Genomic DNA, 15,793 nt, shown 5'->3' with positions numbered 1-15,793 from the left:
ACCTCTACAGACTGGGAGCTAAACAAACCTTTCCTTCCTTAACTTTGGGCACCATGTATTTTGTCTCGGTAATGAGAGAAAAGTAACTAAGACCAGCTGATGCTCCCCAGGGAGGACAGGGAAGGCTCCCACAGAGCAAGTGACATTTGCAGTGGATCCTGAAGGGTGAGTGGGTATGCCTGAGACAGAGCCCTGGGAGGACAAGTCAGGCAAAGGACAAAGCAGAACTGAATTCCAGATGCTGGAACAGATGGGTTAGTTTAGCTAACAATGACCAGTTCACTTTTTTTTAATTGGGTTTTTTTGGTTTTGTTTTTTTTTGAAACAAGGTCTCATTGTATAGCTCAGCATTGCCTCGAACTTGCAGCAGTCCCCTTGCCTCAGCCTCCCGAGTGCTGGGATTTACAATCATGTGCCACCACGCCTGGCCAGTTCATTTTTACTTAGGCCCCATTTTCATCCCATCAGTCTCTGATCAAATTATATTTATTCAGTGATTTTCATTATTTAAGACCCAAACCCTTAGTTTTATAATCCCAGATTTCCACTACCCAACCAAAAGCACTACTTCCAAGCATAAAGCCTGGGCCAGGGATATAGCTCAGCAGCACAAGCACCTGCCTGGCAAGTGCAAGGTCCTGAGTTCAATTCCAGGTACTAAATAAATAAATACAACACAATTGCTGTTTCTCTCCAAAATATTGTTGCTGCACCAAGCACAAAGCGTTTGCCACTGGCCTCCTGTCCTCAATCTTTTACCCAGAGTGCAGTCACCTGGAACTGCCACAGAAAGGGATTCCCTCTAGTTTGCAAAATTCCAACCTTTCTTGGAATTTGCCAAACTTAAGCCCTTTGCCAAACCTTCATAAGCCCACCTTCATTATTAACATTTTTAGGCTCAAAAACTGGGCCTTCTTGTGTTGAGATGCATCTGGAGGATGGTAGCATAACCTGCCTTCCCAAAGGTTTTAACATAGGCAAATGTCAACTCCAGTTGAATAGTAAAAAGAAAATGAGCTGCAGATGGCATAAAGAGGGTAAGAGCCTATTATTTTTTATCCACAATTCTGAAATTCAAGAAGCTCTCCAAACCACAAGTTACTGTCTAACTCTTCGGGTGTCAAGGCTTGACCTGCCCGGAACTGACGTGAGTCTATTTATAGACTTGATCTCCTTCCATGTGCCTATCTATCCTTTGGCTGCAGAAATAGTAAGACATCTGATTGCATAATGCTGCAAGCAACCCCACTGGGGCTGGTGGGTGATATTCCAAGTCCTGCAACCCATCTGGCCCCAAGGATTTAGGATATGAGACTGCTTTGGGCCTGTGTTTGCTACCATGCCACTGCAGGTTGTTTTTAATGACCATGATCCCCCAAGGCTGTGTTTATTCTTAGCTTGAGCTCATTTGAGAGATCAGCCTGGTTGTGGTCACTGAAAAAAAATGATTGTCCAAGGCAGAAAAAATAATGAGCCATGAGCAACTGAAACTAGAAAAGTCACCAGAGACAAGAGACAAGCACCTGGCTAATTCCTCCCCTTCCCTGGTCTCCGTTTTATCACCACAGCCCTCCAGAGACCATATAGTGCAAGAACACTGGTCATGACAAATATAGATTGAATTATGCTGAAGATAAGATTAGAAGGACTTGAAATCCCCACAGTCTGCCTCACAATCCCCCAGATGTCTCGGGGATGCTCAAAGAGCTGCTTTAGAACTATTGCAATGCCCTTCCAGTCAATGACACCGGGAGGACCACTATGTCTATGCACCAGTGCTACCCCTCTCTCAACAGCATATGAGGGCTTGGAAGTCAGAATGGGTTTATGCCCCAACTCTTCTACCTGCTGCATGTGTGTGTTGGAGTAATCAAATTCATTCTCTCCTCATCACTTAAAAGGTTATAATTATCATAATTATCTCTGACTCTGTTTTTTTTGTTTGGCTTGGTTTGGTTTGGTTTGGTTGGGCTTGGCTTGGTTTGGTTTGGTTTGGGTTGGGTTGGTTTGGTTTGGTTTGGTTTGGTTTGGTTTGGTTTGGTTTGGTTTGATTTGGTTTGGTTTAGTTTAGTTTGGTTTGGAGGCAAGGTCTTACTATGCACTCCAGGCTGGACTTGAACTTGCTGTGTAGCCCAGAACTGCCTCAAACTTGAAATCCTTCTGCCTCAGGCTCCCAAGGGCCGGTATTAGAGGCATCTACCACCAGATCTAGCTTTCTGATTATTCCTTTTAGAATCAAATTATAAGACAGATATGATCATCTCATAGAAGCCATAAGATGATATTCAAATGTCATCACTGCCTTTATTTTAAGGTCAGAATATTATTTATACTGGAGTATTTATTTGTTAAGGCAATACTTCTCCAATTTATTATTAGGGGACACTAATGTCCCAAAGATATTGTGCTATTAAAATTGAACAATGACAGTCTTTTCTCACTCTTCAGGGAAAAACACAATCAGTGACAGTATTTTATTGAAGCTAAATTTACCATCAATTAAGTTTTTCTTCAGCGTTGGAGTTGGGAAAACAAACACATTGGAGGTGGATTCTACTTGTCTTAACAGAACCATATGAGTCAGAAGAGATCTTATTAACAATCATTAAGTACTTCATTTTGTGGTTTAAGAATTAGTCTTCCATGCCATCTCCCAGAGTATGAGCCAGGCAAGACACTGAGGACACACAGACAGGTGGGGTCCAATCCCTGTGTTACAAAAACTAATTGGCTGGGGGAGAGAGTTGGTTAAGGGCAAATGGGTTAACAAGCAGTTGCAATAAAATTAAAATTAAATCCCAGACACCCATCGTGGTGTGTAAAGGACAGGGGTGTGTAAAGGTCTTACGTGGGTACCTCGAAAAGAGAGTTTTTCAATCCTTGTAGGGAGGGAATAGATTCAGGAAATGCTTCATGGAGAAAATGACACCATGACCAAGTCTTGGAAAATGTGATCGGGACAATCTTCCTCCATTCCCCCATCTCAAAAGTTCACTATGCCGCTAGTTCTTGGTGTTACCAAACGAGGTGTTCGTGAACTGGACTCAAATTCTAGACTCAGCTTTAAATTCCAAGGTTTTCTAGTAGGAGGGCCTAGCAGTCTGAGTTACAGCCAGACTGTAACAAGGGAGTGGATGGAGAAAGATTAATTAAGGCAGTTGGGTTGGAAAGGACAAGCAGAGCTGACATACCAACATGACAAATGCATACAAGCCCAACCCTAATTAGCAATAAAAAAAATACTTATCTTCAAAATACACAAAGCACTTATTTTCAGTGACAACTTGTTCTAGTCTTAATCTTAATCATAAACATGTAGGTCAACAACTGTTTGGGTCAAACTGGTGTTTTCATGCCCTGTGGTCTTCACTCACCAGCCACTAAGGAGGGGAAGGTAGCCGGTCTGGTTTGGGGTAATGGGGGGATACACTCATTTGCCAACAGGCAGGTGAATCCTCAAAACCACATCTCCAAGAAGCTACGTGTCAATGTGCAAAGAATTCAAAGGCAAACTAGTATTTATACACTTGCTCCTTTATTGTTTATCCTTTCAATTTTAAGGTGGAATGGCTTTCTTTCATCCCTCTTGAGATTTCAGAGCTTGTGCTCAGCCTGGGCTGAATGGAACAGACCCACTAATGAGAAAGGGCCAAGAGAGACCCAACTGTGGGTCCATCAGATCTGTCAGCTAATTAATCAATCATCCGGGGATTCCTCCGTGCCCTGAACTCTGTGAGGCCCCTGATTGGCTCTTTCTCAGCGAGGACTCCCCTTCCCACCTTATCACAAGTAACAACTCCACCACCAGCACAGCTCTGCCCCTGGCTCTGCTTTACTTTTCCCCATAGTGTCACAGAAAATGCCCCCCAGGCTATACTTCAGTTTCTCGGTTGCCCAGGGAATAGTTCCAGTTCCAGTTCTGGTTGCTCCTGTCTCTTAGAAACAGCTGGTCACTGTGATGCATAGTTGGTCACTATGATGCACATTGTATAAACCAATCCCCAATTGACGAGCCTTTCTGCCTCTGTACTTCCTGCTTGCTTATCCCATCTAAGCCCCAGACCACCACAGATCAGGGCCTGATATTCCAGGAATGATCCCAGTCAGTGCCCTTTGATGTAAATAAATCTGCCTCCAAATTTTGGTGTCATTTTGGTGTTTCTGCTTGCCGTAGCAGTTATCGTTTCCTAACTTTATAGTATAAGTTTTTTATTTCTTTTCTTCTCTACTACTATGAAAGCTAGGAAACTTGGAAAATTTTGCTTGACTCTGTCATCTCAGTGCATAAAATAATGCCTGGCACATGGAAGGAAAGCACCCATTAAATACTTACATTGTGAACAAGTAAGTGAGCGAGTGAAGTTGAATGAATCACTAAAGGACAAGACAGCCGTGGCCTCCCTGGAATTGGGGTCTGTTGGCATAGAGCTGTGAACACATAAGAAGCTGCTCACAGGTGACAGGGGGCCAGTGCCCCACTGTTGGCCAAGCATGTACCATGATGATCTCAAGAGCGGTGTCACCCCTCACTGTACAGGGCAGCTGGAGCCCATGACTAGAGCTTCAGAAAAACATAAGGAAAATTACCTTGGGTCTGAGAACCTCAGACAGGCTTGGAGGAGTGAGCCTTGCACATCTGAGGAAGGAGGAGGCTCTAGGACAAGGATGACTTGGCAAGCGTTGTTTGGACAGGATTTTCCACTTCCCACCCAAGGACACTTTAGGTTGGTTGGAGAACTACTGCTCAATCCCAGCAACCTGTACCTGCAGTTGGATTACTGTTCTCTTTCTGGCCATCCCCTCTTGCTGCCCTCTACCCTCCACCCCCAGGTATGTTGTTTCTGGGAAGTCTGTGAGGAACAGATGATCCATAAGGGTTTGCAAACGTTTATTCCTGGAAGCCACTGCAGCCAGACGTTGTGACATTTGACCATGACCAGTGACATTTCCCCTCTCTTGCCTTTCCAGCTTGGCCATTGCAGATCACCTCCACAAGGGAAGCACCTGATGCTCGCCCCTGGTCACAGAGATTGGTGCAGGCCAATGAGCTTCAAGGAGACATCACTGGGGATTTCTAGGAAGGAAGTTTCCTAGTTCTCTGAGTGACTCTGTCATCAAAAGGAAGAGGAAAGCCAGGAGTCACGGGCAGCCACCTTGTGACTCTGAGATGAGCTAGCCGTGGGATGAAGCAGAACCACAGGAGGCAGAGAGGTGAGAATGAAATGAACAGGCTCTTTGGTGACAGTGCTGAGCTAAGGGAAGCCTGGCCCAGATCTGAGTTTTTCAGTAGACCTAAGTCATTGTATTGCATGTATGGTTTAAATCACTATGAGATGTTGTTGAAACTGAGAACCACCTGATATATGGCTTCTAATTCTTTTTCACAATTAAAGGTAAATTTGCCAGGCATAGCAGTACATCCCTATAATCCCAGCACTCCAGAGGCTGAGGCAGGAGTATCATCATGAGTTTGAGGCCAGCCCTGGTTACACAGTGAGTTCAAGTAGTCTGAACGACATACCAAAACCCTGTCTCAAAAAAAAAAAAAAAAAGGTGTATTGAAGGAGTTTGTCTTAATAAATGAACTCAGGAAGATAGATGTTGTTTCATATTCCCAGATTTTATTGTAGATAAACTATTTTAATTTTATTACTTGTTTGGAATGAAATCTTGTACACTTGCATATTTTGGAATCAGAAAGAGATCTGGAGCTTTGAAGCTGAAATATTCCACTCATAAACTGACAGTCACATTCTGAGGCCAAAATATTCTTCAGCATTTACCATGTTTATACAATGGCTATATAAAGCAGTTGACTGTGTCTACAGATCAAAACAGAATTTACTTCCCTTCTCTGCCCCTCACCCCCTCCAGGTTGAACCCAGGGCCTCATGCATGCTAGGCAAGCACCCTACTGGCTATACTGTCAGCCCTATGATATTTTAAGCCCTATCCTATGAGCATGTTGTGAGGAAGCAATTTGGTATTCATCTGAAGTACTTAGCACAATGTGAGTGCTCAATTCAGGATCACTACTAATACAAACCATATCTGATTGAAGAGTATTTGTTGGTCTGGGGATATAGCTCAGTGGTTCAGCGCCTGCCTGACAAGTGTGAGGTCATGAGTTTGATTTCCCTGTACCAAAAAAAAAGAAAGAAAGAAAAAGTATTTGTTACTCATATGGACTTCCTGTGGAAAAGCTGTGAGGTTGAGCCAGGGAGAAGGACAGCCTAATAGTCATATGGTGAAGTCAGGAAGGCTTATAGCACAAATACCAAGATCCTAGAGACAGGAAAATGTCAAAACCAAAGCCAAAAGTGGCTGCGATCAGACACCTTGAAGGTGGCATGGGAATGGGCCAGAGTAGGTCTCCTAGCCCACATGGCAATTCCACTCCATCCGAAAGAGCTCAGGCTGGGACTTAAGTGGAAAACCTTGAGACACTAGTGTGTTAGTGGCGAAGTCTAGTTACTCACTGAAATCTTAGTCAAGCACACTTTGTGCTATACTACATTCAATTACATTTGCATGGGAATGTATTTTTGTTACATTCAGTACACTTCCTAAATTACCTAAAATCCTCCAGTACAAGAGGCAGAGCACCCTCTTCCCACTTCAAAATGAGCTAAGTGATTATCTTGGAGTAGAGGGAAGATGAACTGGGACTTTTTTATGTACCTTGTGCATTCCTCTGATGGTTGAAGTATTTCCAAAGTATGTGTCTCCTTTAGCATATCAAGAAAACAGATCCATTTGTTTAATAAGCACTGAGCAGTGCCTACCCCTGCATCTTGCGATCAAGACAAATGTTTGATTAAAAAAAAGTACTCCTCAGTCACACTCTTGACATATTGAGGCAACTTAATGTCCACCAGCAAGGTTCGCTTCCGAACTGTGGTGCCATTTTGATGTCAGCCTGGTGACAAGAAATCTATCTACAAGGAGCACTCACTAAGTGGCCTCATACCTTAGGAACACTAAGAAATAACACCAAAGTCCAAGGTTCTTATGAGGATTAATTGAGATCATGCATAGAAAGAGAAACTACAGCCAGACATGGTGACCCATCCCTCTAATGCTGGTGAAAGAAGAAGGAAGGAAGGAAGGAAGGAAGGAAGGAAGGAAGGAAGGAAGGAAGGAAGGGAGGGAGGGAGGGAGGAAGCGAAGAGGGGAATGAGGGAGGAGGTAGGGGAAGGAAAAGTAGAATGCTCTAAGGCATTTATTGTTATTAAACAGACATTAACTTTCTTTATTTAATTATTAAACTTTGGCAACCAATTTCTGTGATTAAACCAGACATTGATGCAGTAGTTTCACAAAAGCAAGGTCAAATATCCCACTAGTTATATGTTTATGTTCCCCTCCTTTTTTACTATTACAGTGAAAAATGTTTTTAAAGGAAGTTCTGTTATGTACACACATTATGTTTTATACAAGCCAATTCCTCTTCACTCGGTGTGGCCCACGCAAGCCAAAACGTTGGACACCCAGGGTCTAGCTCTAAAACTCTAGTCCAGGACCAGCTACATAATTTATGGAACCCACAGCAAAATGAAAATCTGGAGGGGAGGAGGCTTGCTTAACAATGATCAAGAATTTCAAAGCGCAGTAGCAGAGTGTTAAACCAAGCCCATAATTATTATATATCAATTAAAAACCACACAACAAACCAAGGAAGTAGCCCAGGCCCAGCCTCCCAATCAGCCCAGTCCTGTGGCATCAACCTCCTAACAGAGTCTGTCCCTTTAAGTCACTCCCACTGCTGATTCCACCCTTAGTAGTCACACTTTCCCACTGCATCTGCCCCTTAACTGGTTTGTCCAGGTCTCAGTCATCCCCATCCTACACCCTGCTTCCCAGCTCACCCACGACCTTGATCAATTCTGACTGATCAATTCTGATTGCTTATCAGAATCATCTTCCCAGAGAAAGTTCTAGTTACACGCTTCTCCGATTCAGAAACCTTCTAATCGCTACCCCCACTAAACAAAGTAAACCCAAGTCCCTTTGGGTGGCATTCAAGGTCTTTGACAACATGAGCCCTGTCGGGCTTGTCCTCGCCCCTCATTTTCAGAAGGGCCACACCAGCTTCCCGCCATTCTCTGCGCCCCACCCATGCTGGCCTCTGTGGAGTTTTTGCTAGGGCTGCTTCCTCTTGGCTGAGAATGCGCCCCTCATCTTACTATCCTTGAAGCATCAGCCCATAGTCTCACTTGACTTTCTCTGCTGGGATCAATCTCTCCCTCTTCTGAGGTTTCTTTGAACCAGTTATAACCATCTAATTGGCATGGGGGGAGTAGCACAGGTCCTGGGTTCTGGAAGTCAGCTGGCTTGGATTCAATTCCCAGCCTAGGCTTTCCTGGCAGCTTTACATGGAAACAGTAAAGATGCACTACAAAAATATCGGTAGAGAGGCTGGGGATCTAGCTCAGCGGCACAGTGCCTGCCTGGCAAGCGCAAGGTCGTGAGTTTGATTCCTGGTACCGGAAAAAAAAAAAATTGGAACAGTCTCTGTGCAAACGGGCACACCACTGCCATGGCTTGAATGTGTTCCCCCCAAAAGTCCACATGCTAGATATTTAATCCTCAAATTCATCTGCTGATGGTGTTTGGAGGTGGGGGCTTCGGGAGGTGATTAGCCTTGGATAAGGTCATGAAATAGGGTCTCATGGTGGCATTAGGGGCTTTATAGGAAGAGCAAGAGAGAGTCAAGTTAGCAGTTTGCTCCTGTTCCCAGCCTCCTGAACTGTGAAACTAAGTACATTTTCTCTTTTTTTTTTTTTTTTTTCCCCTGCTGATTGAACCCAGGGCCTCACACATGCTAGGCACTAACTTATATTCTTTATACATTACCCTGTCTCCGTTAGCTTTTCTAACAATAGAAACAGGACTAAAATAATCACAAAAGTCCGTTTCTTCCCTTGCCCTTAGAAAGGTTCTTCGTTTGTGCCCCGCCGCAGGGCCTTCCCCACTGCAGCCACATGGTGCTACTCACCACGTTGATCAACTTCCTCTGAGTTTTCCAAGGGCCAGCCCTGCCTAAGCTTCCACCTAACACCAGCAAAACCCTAGCAGGCTCCCTGTTTTGAAGAAAATCTTTATCTTCGGTTTTCGGTTGTGAACATAGGTGCCGGCTACGGGTTGACATGGGTATCCACAGACCCTGAGAACTTTCTGGGTTCTTTGGTGCTGGGGAATGGACCACAGGACCTCACATGTTAGGTAAGGGCTCTGCCCCTGAGCTACACACCCAGAGCCCTCTGAGAACACTTTGAATAAGCAGAAGTCGTATCTTTAGGACCATTCATTTTTATTTTGTGGCCCAGATTGAAAATGAGTTACACCCCCACCAATTTCTGTATCTTTCCCACCTAAATTGCACTCACTCTTACATGGACAGGCAGAAAACTCTGGTTGCTTTGAGGCAATGGGGCATCCTAACTGACACGAAGAAAAAAACCTTCATTTCCTGGGCCAGTGCCACAGCCCCTCCCAGCCTCCAAAGCACGCCAGCCGGCAAGCGGGGAGGGCATTCCCAAAGGCACAGCCTCAGGCACTGCTTCCAATCGACCTTCCAGAGGTTGACTCTGGGCTCCGGGTTATGGAGGTGACTGCTTATTCTGAAAGACGATCTAACCTCAGATAGTGCCAGGTGTCTGGAGCCAACTTCCCCCACTGTGCCTCTTCTCCACCCAGAACCAGGAAGAGGACGCTGGTGGTTAGGCGGCTGCAGAAAAGCCAACCTTAAGACTCTTAATTACTAGTTTAAATAACAGGGTACAACTGGCTTGGGTAACATGATATACTTCACTGGGCTTGTTCATACATATGACTAACAGAAGCTAAAGTTTATACGCCTCAGAGTTACCAATCTTAGGCCGTGGGATCAGGAATTACTGGAGGGGGTAGGTGGCACCAGTGGATCTCTGATGTCTACCCTCTGGAGCCAGGGGGTGACGGACCAGAACAGCAAAGATGTTCCAGGGCCAGCACTTCCCAGGTCATAATATGTGGAGATTTTGACCAACGCACATTAAACCTGCCGGTTTCCCCTGATAAATTATAGGATTAACCTATGATGACTTCAGGGGTCCTCTAATAAAAATATCACCTGATGATTCACGAGGAGAAACCAGGACTTGTGATTTTTGATACAGAAGCGCTTGTCCTTTTCCTAAACAGGAAGACGGCTTTGCTTTCCCACTGCCCACCAAGCCTCCGGGTTTCTGAGCTCTTCTGTATCTCTGGACATGTCTGTGTGAGAACTTGGCAGCAGCAGGCCTGGCCTCAGTGGGAGAACTTCAGAGCTCAAGTGCAGAGATTTCCCCCAAGCAGAGAAACAAAGAGCGCCGAGGCTTCCTGGGCCCTGCTGGCGTTCTCCTCAGTGGTGTGTGTGCCGCTACCAGAAAGCACCATCAAGAACCTGGAGACCCAAGAGCATTAGTTTCCCAGGGCTGCTGTAGCACAGTCCCCAAAGCGGGCACCTTAAAACAACAGGAGCCTGGCCTTGTGCAATTCTGAGGACGAGACTTAGAAAATCAAGGTATGGCAGGGCTCTGCTCTCCGAAGCCTCTCGGGTAGAATCTGTTACAGGGTTTTCGTTTGTTTGTTTTTGTTTTCTTTTCCTGTGCTGGGGATCAAACCCAGGGCCTGGCACACGCTAGGCAAGCACTCTCCCGCTGCGCTCCACCCATAGCGCGTGTCTCCCAAGCTCTGGTGTTGCCAGTGGTACTTAGGACCTCTGGCTGGCAGGTGTCTCACTCTGGCCCCTGCCTGTCGCCACATGGTCTGCTCTCCGGAGCCTCCCACGGTCCCTCTCTCCCTCTCTCTTCTCTTACAAGGTAGCAGCCCCATTGGATTAGGAGCCCACCCAACTCAGATCGACCTCATTTTCACGAATTACATCTGCAACAAAACCTATTTCCAAATAAGATCACTTTCTGAGCCACCAGGGTTAGGACTTTGTTATGCCTGCTTGGGCTTCCAGAACAAAATTCAGGTTCAGTGCACCTTGGCCAGAGTGCTTGAGGGACTGGGGTGTGGCTCGGTGCTAGAACACTTGCTTCACATGCACAAAGGGACAAAAGAAACCTGACTTATGTGTAAACTTCAAAAGGCTTACAAGCTTGTTTAAGGTTTTAGATTTTTTTCATATTTTAGAATATCTGTCTATACATAATGAAACACTTGGGAAAGGGCACCCAAATAGAAACAAAGAATTCATTTATGTTGCACGTACACCTTGTACCCTAGTCTGCATGTGACTCTATATGGCATTTTTCACATGTTAGCGCACCAAACCAAGTGTCGTGGTGTGGAACTGTGCCCTTGTGGCATCATGTTGGTGCTTAAAAACTTTCAGATTTGGGAACGTTTCAGATTTGGGGTTTTTGGAACAGGGATATTCAGCCAGAACCAGACCAGGTGGCTAAAACAATAGAAATGCATCTTCTTACAGTTCAGCATAGCAAGCCCAAGATCAAGCAGGGCAGAGTCAGCTTCTGGTGCAGGCTCTCTTCCTGGCTTGCGAAAGGTCACCTTCTCACTGTGTCCACATGTAACACAATGAGCTCCCTGGTGTCTCCTTAAAAAGGGACATAGTATTCCATCATGAGGACCCCACCTTCTTGACCTCAGCTCAGCCTAATCACCCCCAAAGGCCCATCTCTAAATATCATCACTTTGGAGGTCAGGCCTTCAACAAGAATGGGGGACCACAGACACTCAATGCATAACAGCCCTCGATATATGTTTTGAGTGACAGCTGCCTGCCCACACGCCCACCTGAGCAGCCACAGGATGTGAACGGGGACAGAGGTGCAAGAATTAAATCCTCCAAGAGGAAGGGTCACAGCCACTAACCGAGGATCAGACATTCCCAGATTAGTCCCCTTCTGACCTGGTCCTTTGGTATGGAAACCGCTTGAGGCACTCGCCAAACCTGTACACCAGGGAAAGGAAAAGGATTAACCAGGAAGGTCAGTTCCCTTCCTGCTTGGGAAATGGAGCAGGGATCTCTTGGGAGGAACCCTGACCAGCTCAGGCAGGGAGACCACCACAGTCCCTCAGTAGGAAACAGCCCCACAGAGAGGCAGCTGGGCTGGAACTCAGCTCATAGGCTTTTCCCCTGGGCTCCCACATCCCGGCCACAGACAGGAACTGCCCTGCAACATGCTCGCCATTTTTGTGGAGACAGGCTCTCGCTGTTGTTCAGGCTGGCCTTAAACTCTCTGTGGAGCCCAGGCTGGGCTTGCACTGGCAGTGATCCTCCTACCTCAGTCTCCAAAGTGCTGGGATTACGGGTGTGATGCTTTTTACTGTTTTTATAATTGAGAAAATGGATGCTCAAAAAGCCCTCGCCTGAACATACAGAGCTAGTACATTCCAGTCTCACTCCACCCTACACACTGACTGGACGTAGCTGGCCTTGTGGCTCATCTCAGCCCCTGCCACTCTTGAACTGACTTCAGAAGTGCATCACATGGTGATGATGACCTATGCGCATCCATTCTTGCTATGCCAGACATCGTCACCAGTCGCTGGTACAGCTGTCTTGTCTCTGCTCGCAGCGTCTCCCACCTCCCACCTCCAGCTAAGTGCTATGCTATTTGCCCAATGGAGAGCCCCCAGGATACCTCCGTCCCTCAGCGGCGCAGAGCTCCCGCTTACCTCCCCGGATGTGCAGGGCTAATTAGATAATGCTCACACAGCACTCACAGCCCCTTGGAGATAGGCCCTCCGCCTGCATTATTCATAGTGGTGGGGTGCAGAATCTCTGAGCAAAGCTTGGTGCCTGCTGACAGCCCTGGGACGGGGGCAGGAAGGGCCTCGCAGGGCTAGAGAGCAGAGAGCCATGCAAGCCTCCTTTGGCCAGGCCTTCAGCCTCGGCGTGTGATCTAGAAGCTCAGGGTGAGGACAAGGACTGCGCTGAGAGGCGCTGAGGTGAGGAGGTGAGGGTGTCCTGCTGGTGGTGCATGACTTTGATCCCAGTGCTCGGGAAGCTGAGACAAGAGGATCCCTGCAAGTTCAGCTGCAAAGCCAGCTTGAGTTACATAGTGAGTTCAAGGCCCGCCTGAACAACATAGTGAGACCCTGTCTTTAAAAATAATAATGAAAATGTAGAAAATAAATAAAACAGTAAGGGCTGAGGGTGCAGCTCATTGGTAGAGTATATGCTTTGCATGCACAAGGCACTAGTTTCAACTCCCAGCACCAAAAAAGTAAATAATATAAAATAAATTTTAAAATTAAGGCAGGCACAGTGGTGCACGCCTATCACCTCAGCTACCTGGGAGGCTGAGGAAGAAGGACTGCAAGTTCCAGGCCAGCCTGGGCAACTTAGCAAGAGCTTGTTTTCAAAAGAAAAATAAACAGCATTGAGGATGCAGCTCCACCTAGGAAAGCACTTGTTTAGCACACATGAGGCCCTCGATTGTCCCCGGCACTACAAAAAAGAAAAATTTTAAAATAAATAAAGAGCCAGGTGTAGCAGCATATACTGTAATCCCAGCACTCGGGAGGCTGAGCAGGAAGATCACCACAACTTCAAGGCCAGCCTGGGCTACACAGTGAGCTCAAGGCCAGCCTGGACTATATATGAGGCTCTGTCTCCAAAACTCAGTAAGTTAGTAACATTCATCATGCAGGTTCTTTATGTGGTTCAATAAAATAGTCCACATAAAGCCTATGGTATATGAGGTGTGGTGGAACTATAGGGTGAAGATTTATTTTTTTTGGGGGGGGGTTTTCTCCGGTACCAGGAATCGAACTCACGACCTTGCGCTTGCCAGGCAGGTGCTTTTGCCGCTGAGCTAAATCCCCAGCCCCTATAGGGTGAAGATTTAAATTTTAAAAGTTCGTTGCAATAAAAAACACATTGCTGCTAATTTTCCTTGAAATCCGCCCTCTCGCTCCCGTCACACTCATCCCATCGTGGTTGTCACCTTCCAAAGCAGTTCTGGAAATCCTCTTTCGTGAATGGCTTCACGAGGTATGGTCCAAAAAATGGTGAATGCTGTTGCCGACTGCCATCCAGCAGAAAGGCAGGCTCAAAACACAGCGCAGTGTGTCCTCCTCTCCCTCATTCATTAGATCTGGCACCGTGAGACACCTGGCTCTCCCCCAAAGTCAAAAGGGCCATGAAACATACATGTTCTGAATCGATTCAGGACACCAAGGCAGCCACAATAGCACAAGTAAAGACTCACAAAAGAGGACTTCTAGAACTGCTTCAGAAAGTGTCAAGGACAAAGTGAAGTGAGGGGAAGGATTTTGAGAGGGGCTGACAGCAATGTGTCTTTTACTGTGATAAAAAAAAAAATTGGAGGGGGACAAGTTCTTGCTATGTAATTTAGGCTGGCCTTGAAGTCACTGTAACTCTCCTGCCTCAGCCTCCTGTGTGCAGGGATTACAGGTGCATGCCACTACACCCAGCCATACATTTTTTCAGCATTCACTATTTTTTTTATCATACCGTGTCTTTGTAATTATTGTATACTATTTAAGAGTTATTTGTAAAGTTATTTTAACTCTTCCTTAACTACCCTTTTATTCTTACTTATGTAGAACTACTTTACATCCACCCTGTCAAGGTCTGAGAAGGCAATTGCTGACCTTGCTCCTGGCCTCTTCCGATCACCCCACCCCCCTTCTACTATCCCAAAATATAGACAGAAGATAGAAATGATTCTGATTTCTCAAATAATTTCTTGGGGGAAAATGCCCCTATCTCTCGTGCGTGTTTTCATTTCACACTGGTGTCAATGGTCCACTGCTTTATATATGTTTTTCTCCCTTCAAGATTTTGCTAGTGTAATAGATGGGCAAGGTGTGCATGCCTGTAGCACTCAGGAGGCTAAGGCAGGGGGATATCCTGGACAACACAGTGAGTTCATGCTACCCTGAACTACATAGCAGGACACTCTCTTGAAAATGACAACAAAAAAAAGATTCTTGTAATATGAATTTATTTTCAGTACTAGAGATAGGACCCAGGGCCTCATGCCTGACAGGCAGGTAGTCACTGTACCCCTGAGCTACACCCCAGCCCCTTCCTAAACTACATAAGAAGCACAGGTGGGCCAGGACCTGGTGCAATGCAAATACTCCTTCCTGGAAGTCCAATGATCTTGATTCTGTTCAAGGCTTTGCTACTTCGATGGCTCATTCTGGGTTTCAATTTGACTGCAGCACAGGATGCCCGGATTAAATATTATTTCTGGGTGTGTCTGGATAAGATTAGCACTTGAATCAGTGGACTGAGGGACATGGGTTGCCCTTCCCAGTGTGGGTGGGTCTCATCCAATCATCCGAGGCCTAAAGAGAGCAAAAGGCAGAGAGGAGAAGTTTGCCCTTCCTTTTCAGCCCTTGGCCTGGGTTTTACACCATCAGCTCCTCTGGCTCTCAGGCTTTTGGTTCCTACTGATCAGACAAGGTTGTGAGTCACCCCACAGTGCCTCCCTCCTCCCAGGCCCATGGGAAGTTTGCATGTTCTCAAGTGAGGCATGGATGTCAGCCTCACTTGTACCAATGCAATGAACACAGAGTGGTGTGTGTCATTTCCAGGTGGGAACATTTAACTGCTGGTGCTGGTGCCTCCTGCCTTCTTTCCTGCCAGGGGAATAGTGAGGCACATAATGAGATACAGCCACCCTCAGCCTGGTTCCAGGAGTGACCACCATAAGCTAAGTGACCAGCTTTCCTGTTGGCCCACATTAAACAGGAGCAAGGCTGGTGCATATCTGTTGTCCCTGCACTTGGGAGGCTGAGGCAGGAGTATTGCTTCAAATTC

General features: G+C 46.2%; 1 long non-coding RNA gene across 3 annotated transcripts in view; it reads left to right on the top strand.

Moving 5' to 3' along the window:
• Positions 1–4,215: 4,215 nt before the first annotated feature.
• Positions 4,216–15,793, top strand: part of LOC102027250 — a 20,617-nt gene continuing 9,039 nt past the window's right edge. The window contains exons 1-3 of one of the 3 annotated variants that reach the window (XR_265125.2): positions 4,216–4,830; positions 4,969–5,211; positions 10,186–10,581. This is a non-coding gene — a long non-coding RNA (uncharacterized LOC102027250). Of the gene's footprint in view, positions 4,831–4,968; positions 5,212–5,393; positions 5,482–10,185; positions 10,582–15,793 lie in introns of those variants that run through there. The other 2 variants (XR_001232536.1, XR_265126.2) reach the window with 2 other exon arrangements.

The sequence above is a fragment of the Chinchilla lanigera genome, unplaced genomic scaffold, assembly GCF_000276665.1.
Source record: "Chinchilla lanigera isolate Chin_1 unplaced genomic scaffold, ChiLan1.0 scaffold00189, whole genome shotgun sequence".
NCBI lineage: Eukaryota > Metazoa > Chordata > Mammalia > Rodentia > Chinchillidae > Chinchilla > Chinchilla lanigera.
This window is presented reverse-complemented; position numbering and strand designations above follow the sequence as displayed.